Raw genomic sequence first — 9,272 nt, forward strand, 5'->3', positions numbered from 1 at the left:
CCTCTCCCACCCCAGGGAGGAACGGCCTCATCCCGGGTGATCCCAAGGCTCCGGCGTCCGCTCTGGCCGCTCATATATCAAGTGCAGAGCAGCTGGACACCAGCACGGGCCGGGAGTGACCAGCGGGCCGTTGTCCATCTGTGCTACCCCGGCCCCGGCCGGCGAATGAAAAATTCATCCGGATCCGGCGGCAGCTGAACATCCCCATCTGTCACGGGCAGGAGAGAGGAACCCACCGCCAACGGCACCCGGGGGAGCCGGAGTCACGGCCCCTGGCCTGGGAATTCCGGGATCAAGGGGATACGGCAATAAAACCTCGGGGGGTGTTAATAAGGAGGCGATGCGAGGGGCGGATCGGAGGAATTTCGCTCCGCGCGTCGGCAGAGGGTGGGCGGGAGGAAAATGAAATGGAAACGGGATGAAACGAAACAAGCGAAGTGAAATAAAGCAAAACGAAAAAAGAACAAAACGAAATTAAACGAAAGGAAACACGACACGGCAAAATAAACCCAGCCAAGCCAAACCAAAATGAAATAAAATAGAAATAAGAAAAGTGGACCTAAAAGAGCGGAAAAAACCCAGCCCCCTTTTGCCATTTCTATTTTTCTTGGCACCGCTCGTCTCCAGGTCTCCTGGACCCCCTCAGGCTGCTGAGATCTGGCCTTCAGCCCTGCACCACCCCCAGAAACATGGGACAAAACTGCTCAGCTTGTCTGGGTCTAGAACCCCCTGGAAGCTGGAGCTGGTTCAGCTCCTCTCCTGCCACTCCACCAGCACAATCCCCCCCTCTGCACCAAGGGTGAGCATGAATTCCAAGTGATTAATTATCCCATTAATCCATCACAGTGCTGCCCACTCCCTGCCATGGGTGGCTTCAGCTCCCTCTGACAGTGTCCCCACTCCTCCAATGGGTCTTCTCCTGCCCTGAACCACCTCACTGCTGCAGGACCTCCCCTGGGGTGACATTCCAGCTGCGGGCTCCACATTCCAGCTGTGGGCTCTGCCTGAAGGACAGTTCTCAGGGGGGCAGGAGGATTTTCCCAGGAGCATCCCTGAGCACTCGGGTCACCGGATCCCACCGTCCTCCAGGTCACCTCGAGGAGCAGGAGAAGCCTCAGCATGTCCCAGGGAAGGGTCCCATGGGTGCTGCTCAGATCCCTGCTGGGATGAAGCTCCAGTAACGAACCCCCCAGCCCCGGGTCCATCTGCTCCAGGATCTGCCCTCGGGGGGGGGGAATCAGTGCCGGGAAGGGGCTGCAGGAGGGAGATAATTCCCTCCGTGCACCGTCCGTGGCAGCAGCAGCAACGCTCCAGCTCCTCTCCTCCACGGAACGAATCAATCTTAATTAACTCTAATTCCAGGGAGCCTCCCAGCCCCATCCAGCACCGCCAAGGCCGCCGTGTTTTCCGCCTCGGTGCCCACCGGGGAAGCTGCCCCGCAGGGAATCGGGCAGAACCTCCTCTTTTCCATCATTCCTGCATCTCCTTTCTCACCATCCCCATCACACGCCCCACGGGACGACGGATCCAGCCCCATCCCTGGGGATTGGGCCATCCAGCCCCAGCGGATCCCGCCGGAGCGGGGCCGGGGAGGCCTCTCGCCGTGGCTTTTGTTTTCACAAGCCTTTTGACTCGCGGATTCTTTTTTAAACACCGGCCCCAGCAGCCTGAAAAGCCCAGCTCCCTCCTGCACTCCCATTCACTAATGGATTTTCCAGAAGTTCCCCTTTTTTTGGCGTCTTTCTCTGTTGACACTGCTGCCCTCCATCCACACCCGAGGCTGCGGCTCCTGGTGCTTGGATGGATGGATGGACTCTGATTTTGGGGATCCTTTGCTGCACTCAGAGCATCTGCTCCCAGAACTCCCACCTTCTGCACTCTGGGATTGCATGCATCCATGGCTATTATAAGCCAATTATAATTCTACACCATCATATACAGAAATATATTATAATTTTTATATATATCTAATATATATATCACTATATTTATATATATCACTATATTTATATATCTATAACAGGCTGCATATTTATGTGCATATAAATATTGTATCCTGCGGTTTAAACACCTCAACCTGCCACCATAGGATTGTTTCCCCAAAAAAACCCCAAAATGTTAAAGGATAATCAGGTGGCAGCAGTGTTGAAGTGAAGGTATCACCAGGAAATGGGGAATTTTGGTGCCAGGAGCTCATCCACCGGGGCAGAGCCACTCCCGTCTCCTCAAGCTAATCCTACAGCAGAAATAATTCCTTTTCCACCGTTTTTAGCAGCCACTCATCACAAAGTAATCACCGAGGAGGAGGAGGAGGAGGAGGAGGAGGAGGAGGAGAACGGCCCAAGGTGAGATCTGTAATGATGGTTTTTTGGTGCCTGGCTCCCCACCAGTGGCACATCCAGAGCTGGGAGGCGAAAACTCGGGTGGCTGAAATCCCATCCTGGGCACAAAGTCCTGCCTGTGGCCGTCCCTGGCTCCCCAGGGACTGGGATCAGCCCAGGGGGTCCCCAGGAGGGCCCAGAGCCACCCTCCCAGCGTGGTGGCACAGCCGAAGGCTCCCAGCTCTGGCAGAGCCCAACCCGCCCGTGGCACGCTGGAATTTTAGCGGATTTATGTTGGCAACACGTGGCCTGAGCCAGCGTTGGGAGGGAGGAGGAGGAGGAGGAGATGCTCTGGGAGCCACCTGGAGCTCAGGGCTGGGGGACAGGAGGCAGAACCTGAGGCCCCAAGGCCGTTCCAGATCCAGGGTGAGAAACTCCCACATCCCAACCCTTCCCGCTTCCACCCACCCCGAGCAGGGTGACCCGCCCTCCCCAGGCGGGATGTGCAGGACGAGCCCTTCAAAACACACTCAACCTCTGTAACCCCCCGGCCCGGCCCCGCCACACGTCACCCCTGGCCTTTAATTACACATTTCTGCAGCCATTAGTCCTCTCGCCATCAATTACACCCACATTATCCCGCTCCGGGAGCAGCGGGACGCGGGGAGCAGAGTCAAGTGCTTCGCGGAGCCTTCCCCGAAGGGAGGGAAAAAAAGCGACGGGAACATCCCCGAGGCTGCACACAAAGCACCCCGGCAGCCCGTCCCGCTGCTCTTCGGAGGCTGGGATAGATTAATCACGGGGAGAGGATCCGGCTCCGACATCCCTGACGCCGCAAGTCCCCCCCCAGCCCGGAGCCACCGGCGCACCTCCCGTTATTTACACAGTGCAGCCTTTGTGCGGAGCGGCTCCGCCGGGGGCAGGGAGAGGCTCCTTATTCAGCGATTACTCAGCTGGTTTTTTGTAGGCAAGACAAGCGCGGGTTAAAGTGCAGTTTGTCCTGACATTCGTTTTCACTTTCTTGGGGGGAAAAAAAAAAAAAAAAAAGAGGGGGGGAAAAAGTGGCTCTTTTCTCCTCGGAGGGAAAACACTCGCCTGGGTACCACAGTTCTGCCAGCCGAGCATCCCCGTGGGAGCACATCCCACCCCGGGGAGAGCACCTCGACATCCCATCCAGGGAGGACACCCCAGCATTGTGGCTCAGGGGGGACACCCCAGCATCCCTCCACAAGGAGTAGACTCCAGCATCTCACCCCAAAACCCTGAGCAGGGAGCACACCCCAGGGAGACAACCCAACACCCCGACCCAGGGCGAGCGGGCACCACCACCACACAGACCACAATGGCATCGCTGTAATTAAATAAACATTCCCGGTTTTCCCCCGTGATCGAGTTGTCTGTGCTCGGGAGAAAGGAGCCAGGAAGAAAACCTCTCCTCCACATCCTCCCAGCTCTCTCTCCGGCAGCATCGCGAGGCCTGGGCGGGTTTATCGGGGCCCCCATAAAGATCCAGGGCTGCTGATAAGCGACCCCGGGCAGCCCCAGGGCGGGGGAATCACGAGGGCCATGGGTACAATTTAACCAACAGTAACTGCAGCTGCTGCCGGGACACAAGGCCAGGGGAGGTTTTACAGCGCCCCTGTCACACAGCAAAATAAACTTTGCTGCACAGAGACGATTCCCAACTCCTGCTCCCAGACTTGATGCAGCCCCGGGTGGGCACAGCACCCTCTGCACGTCAAGGATGGGATTTATGGAGCAGAAAAAGCTCTGTGATCCCGCTCAGGGCTCTGCAGCACGATGGAGGAGAAAAGGAGGGTCCTCTCACGACATGAACAAGCCGAGCCCAAAGGAAAAATAGGCAGGAAAATATGCCAGGAGTCATCCCGGCAGTGGGACCTGGCAAGGGGACAAACTGGTTTTCAGAACTGGGAATTGCCAAGGCTGGCACTGGGAAGAACTGGTTTATGCTGCTGATCCAGCAATGGGAATTTTCCTGCTTAACACTCCCGAGGTTTAATCCCAACAGTTCCCTTCGATCAGAGCTGGGTGACACTGTCAGCACGTGTGTCCTGCCACCAGCACCACCAGCAACACCAGCACCACCATCACTATCACCACCAATCCCAGCACCAGCACCAGCATCATCACCTGGGATGAGCTTTCCAGAGCCAGAGCACCACGACGTTGGCAAACACGTGCACTACCAGCACATCCCTCCGTGCCCAAAAGAGAAGGAAAACATCTTCATTTTGCCAACAAGCTGCCAGGGAAGGGCCTGTCCTGCCGGCACTGGGGCTGGAGCCAGAGTGGAGGAGGGAGGAATGAGATGCTGGGAGCCACCAGCCTCAAGCTTTCCTGCAAAATTCCAGCTGACATTCGGCCAGATGCGACGGGATTTGCCCTGGGATGACAAAAGGAGCCCCCGGACAGCCCTGTCAAACAGCAAAGCTCCCTCCAGCCATGGAACCACTGGAGCTCAAAAAATAAAACTGAGGAGTGTTTACAGAGGCAGAAAGGAGGGTCAGCATCGCACAGGGGTCACCAGCGCTTCTCTGGATGCATTAATGTCATCGGAGGGAAATTCCCTCCAGGAACCCTTGCTCCAATCCACATCTGCTGCCCTGAACGCTGGGTTGAGGGATTTCTCCTTCCCTCCACGCCACCCACCTCCTTCCAGACGCCAAGAAGGGAAGCACAGGGAGCCCAAACCATTGGGAAAGCAGAGAGAAAAGAGAAGAAAGGAGAACATTTGGCTGTTTGTGGCATTCCCACCCTCAGGAATATCCCCTCGACTGGGAGGATGCACAAATGATTAACAGGAACGAAGTTGGCAGCGTCTGCAGATGTGCTGGCACACGCTGCCGGGCTCCTTCCAGGAATTTTTGAAGGGCACTAGAGATGCTGTCACTCGGGAGGAATGATGTGCAGAATCCCTTGATTCCCTCTAATCCTCTGGAGCGTTGCGGGATGCGCTGCCGGCTCCGGAGCCGAGCGCTCCCGGAGCCTTTTGTGTTTATCTTTTCCATGAGGGAAGGAGGAGGCGAATGAAGTGACCCGATGGCCACTCCCTTGGCCTAAGGTTGGGCCCTCACAGCTGTATTTGGCCACCCGAAAAAACATCCTTTGGGCTTTTTTCTTTTCCTCCTGTGGCTACTGGAAGTGCCGGGAGCGGAGGGTGGATGAGGGGTGAGGGGCTCAAAACTTTCAGCCCACTTATCCAGGCGCTTTGATACGGATCTGTGAGCAGCCTGAAGGAGGGATTTGGGAAAACCACAGCCCCTCCTTGGATCAGGACATGCAAACCACCATCAGGATCAGATCCTGGCCATCCACCCCTCCCCAGATAAAGCAAAGGAGGGAGCTGCAGTGGTGGGGGGAAGCCCATTGATGGGCTGGGAACCACAGACACTCTGGGTTCTTCAACAACTGGATTCTGTATTCCAGAGCATCCAGGGAAAACCTCTTCAGAGATTTCTTCGTGTTTATGGCACGTTTTCCCTCGGGGAATTAACTCTGACAGGACACAAGAGGGGTTTGGGTTACGGGGCCGCGTCGAGCCGGCACCGAAGCCGAGGTGCTGTTAAAGCCCCCACCCGGCCCTCGGGAGGGGGAAAAGGGCTGGAAAGGGGAGGGAGGGAGGAGAAAACACCGGCTCCAGATAAGCAATTGTTAACATGATCCATATGGTTCACAACGCGCCGCTCTGTTTAACCAAAATGATAATGGCAAAAGGGAAGAATGCGGCGGGGGCTCGGCGGGAGAACAAAGGCGGCCGCGGAACCTTCCCCGCTCCAGGAATGGTGAGCGCGGAGAGCCGGGGGCTGCAAAACCCTTCCCTACTTCGGGAATTGCAAGGGGGGAGAGCCGGCGGCTGCGAAACCCTTCCTTGCTCCAGAGGGAGGAGTGGAGAGAGCCAGAGGCTGCTCCCCCCCCCTTCCCCACTCCAGGAATTGTGAGCAGGGAGAGCTGGCGGCTACGAGACCCTTCCCTGCTCCAGGAATTGTGAGCAGGGAGAGCTGGCAGCTACGAGACCCTTCCCTGCTCCAGGAATTGTGAGCAGGGAGAGCTGGCAGCTACAAGACCCTTCCCTCCTCCAGGAATTGTGAGCAGGGAGAGCTGGCAGCTACAAGACCCTTCCCTCCTCCAGGAACTGTGAGCAGGGAGAGCTGGCAGCTGCTCCCCCATTCCCTGCTCCAGAGGGACGAGTGGGAACAGCCAGAGACCCTTCCCTGCTCTGGGAATTGTGAGTGGGGAGAGCCAGCGGTTGGTCCCCTTTCCCTGCTCCAAAGGAATGAATGGTGAGCAGGGAGAGCCAGTGGCTGCCTTCCCCCCCCCCATTCCACACTCCAGAGGAAGAAGAAGGGAAAGCCAGTGGCTTCTTCCCCTGACTAAGTGGCCCAAAACCCACCCGGCTCGCTCCTTCCCCTCCACAAAAGCTCTCCAGCTAAAACACGGAGCAGGGAGAGAAACTACAGCTGTCAGCAGTAAAATAAATAAATAAATAAATGCACACAGTGAGCATTAACCGGGATATTTTCATAATCAACAACAAAGTTTAAATGGGAGCTGTGGTGCAGCGTGGATGTAAACACCGGGCCCATTCCCCCCGGCTCTGGGATGAATTCAGCCCTGGGTGTTTATGTTATTGCAGGATCCCGCGGCTTTCCGAGGAACACAATACAGTACGTGCCATTCATTATCCCAGCAGTCCCCCAAGAGAAAATGTCAACACACTTCTGCTGAAGAGAGCTAAAGCAAATGTTTAATGTGATAAACAACTCCCGGGCCTCAGCCCCCGCTGAAATGTTTAATTCAGAACCACCTCGAGAGCAAACAGGCACCGGGAGCGCCCACACGGGAAACCCTGGCAGGGTTGGGGCAGCAGCCCGGGGTGCCCTGGGAGGAACCAGGGAGAAACCTCATCAATTCCCATCAGAACATCCATCCCGAGCCCTTATTGTGTCCTGCACCCTCCACATCAAACACCCGAGCTCTGTCCAGAATTCCATTCTGCACCTTCACTTCCTGAAATCTGTCACAAAACCGGGATCCAATTCATGACAATGTTCGTTTTTGTGGTCCCGGAATGGGAATGAGGAACCAGCACACGGTGCCTCCAAAACCAGGAGAATTGATGTTGGAACACACCAACATCAATAAAGTGACTTAAACCCTTCCTGGTGTTCTTTCCAAATGCCTCCTGTCCCCCGAGTGGAAAGAGCCCGTTTCCAAAAAAAACCCAAAAGGACCTTTCGGGCAAAGCTCCTGATTAAAAATCACCCTCAGCTCCTCAAAGCTCCTAATTAAAAATCACCCTCAGCTCCTCAACGCCGCGACTGTTTTGAAGGCGAGCGCTCCCGGCGTGCGCTTGACGTGCGACAGGGGCCGAGGGAGCGCGCATTGTTCCTGGGGGGGTGAGGGATGGAGGCAGAGAGGGAGGGATGGACGGAGAGAGGGGTGGGAGGAGGGAGGGATGGAGGGAGGGATGGGTGGACAGAAGGATGGATGGATGGAAAGAAGGATGGTTGGGGGGACGGATGGAAGGAAGGAAGGAAGGACGGACGGACGGTTGGTCCACCCCACCGTGTGCACCCTCCGGGCTTGGAAGCCACCGGGACCACATTCCCCCTGGGACGGGGCTCCCCCGGGACCAGGCTCCCGCCCCGGGGCGGGCTCATGTCACGAGCGCGTCCCCCGGCGCTCCCCGCACCCTTTTAGGGGGAAGAAGGGAGGGGAACGCCAAAGGCCCCGGCAGCGGGGGCTGCCCCGTCCCTCGGGAGGGCTCGGGTTACCGAGAGCACCAGCCCCCCACACGCGACCCCCCCCCCCAGCATCCCCAGCCCGGCCGGTTTCTCCCCAAACCGCGGCTCGGCGGGATCCGCCCGCGCCCGCATCCCGGGCAGCGCGGGGGATGCTCGGCCGGGCCGCCCCGGTCCCCCCCCGGTCCCTCCCCCGTCCTCACTCACCTCCTCATGCCGGCGGGCCCTTAGCGCAGCCCGGGCGGCCGTGCCGGGCGCCGCATCCTGCGCTGCCGCCCGGACAATGCGGGGCGGCGCGGCGGCCCCGGGCGGCGGGGGCTGGGGCCGGGCTGGGGCTGGGGCTGGGGCCGGCGCTGGGCTGGGGCTGGGGCCGGGGCCGGGGCCGGGGCCGGGGCTGGGGCTGCCCCCGCCCGCCGCCCACCGCCCACCGCCCACGGCCCGCCCCTGAGCCGCGGCGGGGCGGAGCGGGGCGGGGCGGGAGGCCGCGGGGATGGGCGAGCTGCGAGCGCGGGGATGGGGATGGGGAGGTGGGCGCTGCCGCCCCCGGACCGGGGGAAGAGCGGGGGAGAGGGTAGTTGAGACCGTGAGTCCCGGTACCCGTGCACCCCGACGCCCTGGCACACGGCGTCCCGGCCGTGCGCGCTGGACCTCAGCGTCCCAGCATCCATACAGCCTGACCCTCAGCATCCCAGCATCCATACACCCTGCATTCCTGCACCCCAGCATCCATACACCCTGACCCTCAGCATCCCAGCATCCATACACCCTGCATTCCTGCACCCCAGCATCCATACACCCTGACCCTCAGCATCCCAGCATCCATACACCCTGCATTCCTGCACCCCAGCATCCATACAGCCTGACCCTCAGCATCCCAGCATCCATACACCCTGCATTCCTGCACCCCAGCACCCACACACCCTGACCCTCACCATCCCAGCATCCATAAACCCTGACCCTCACCATCCCAGCACCCACACACCCTGACCCTCACCATCCCAGCATCCATACACCCTGACCCTCAGCACCCCAGCACCCATACATCCCGCATTCCTGCACCCCAGCATCCATAAACCCTGACCCTCAGCATCCCAACATCCATGCATCCTGACCCTCACCATCCCAGCACCCACACACCCTGACCCTCAGCATCCCAGCACCCATGCACCCCTACACCCTGCCTTCCTGC

The sequence above is a fragment of the Chiroxiphia lanceolata genome, chromosome 30 (genome assembly GCF_009829145.1).
Source record: "Chiroxiphia lanceolata isolate bChiLan1 chromosome 30, bChiLan1.pri, whole genome shotgun sequence".
In the NCBI taxonomy this organism is placed as follows: Eukaryota; Metazoa; Chordata; class Aves; order Passeriformes; family Pipridae; genus Chiroxiphia; species Chiroxiphia lanceolata.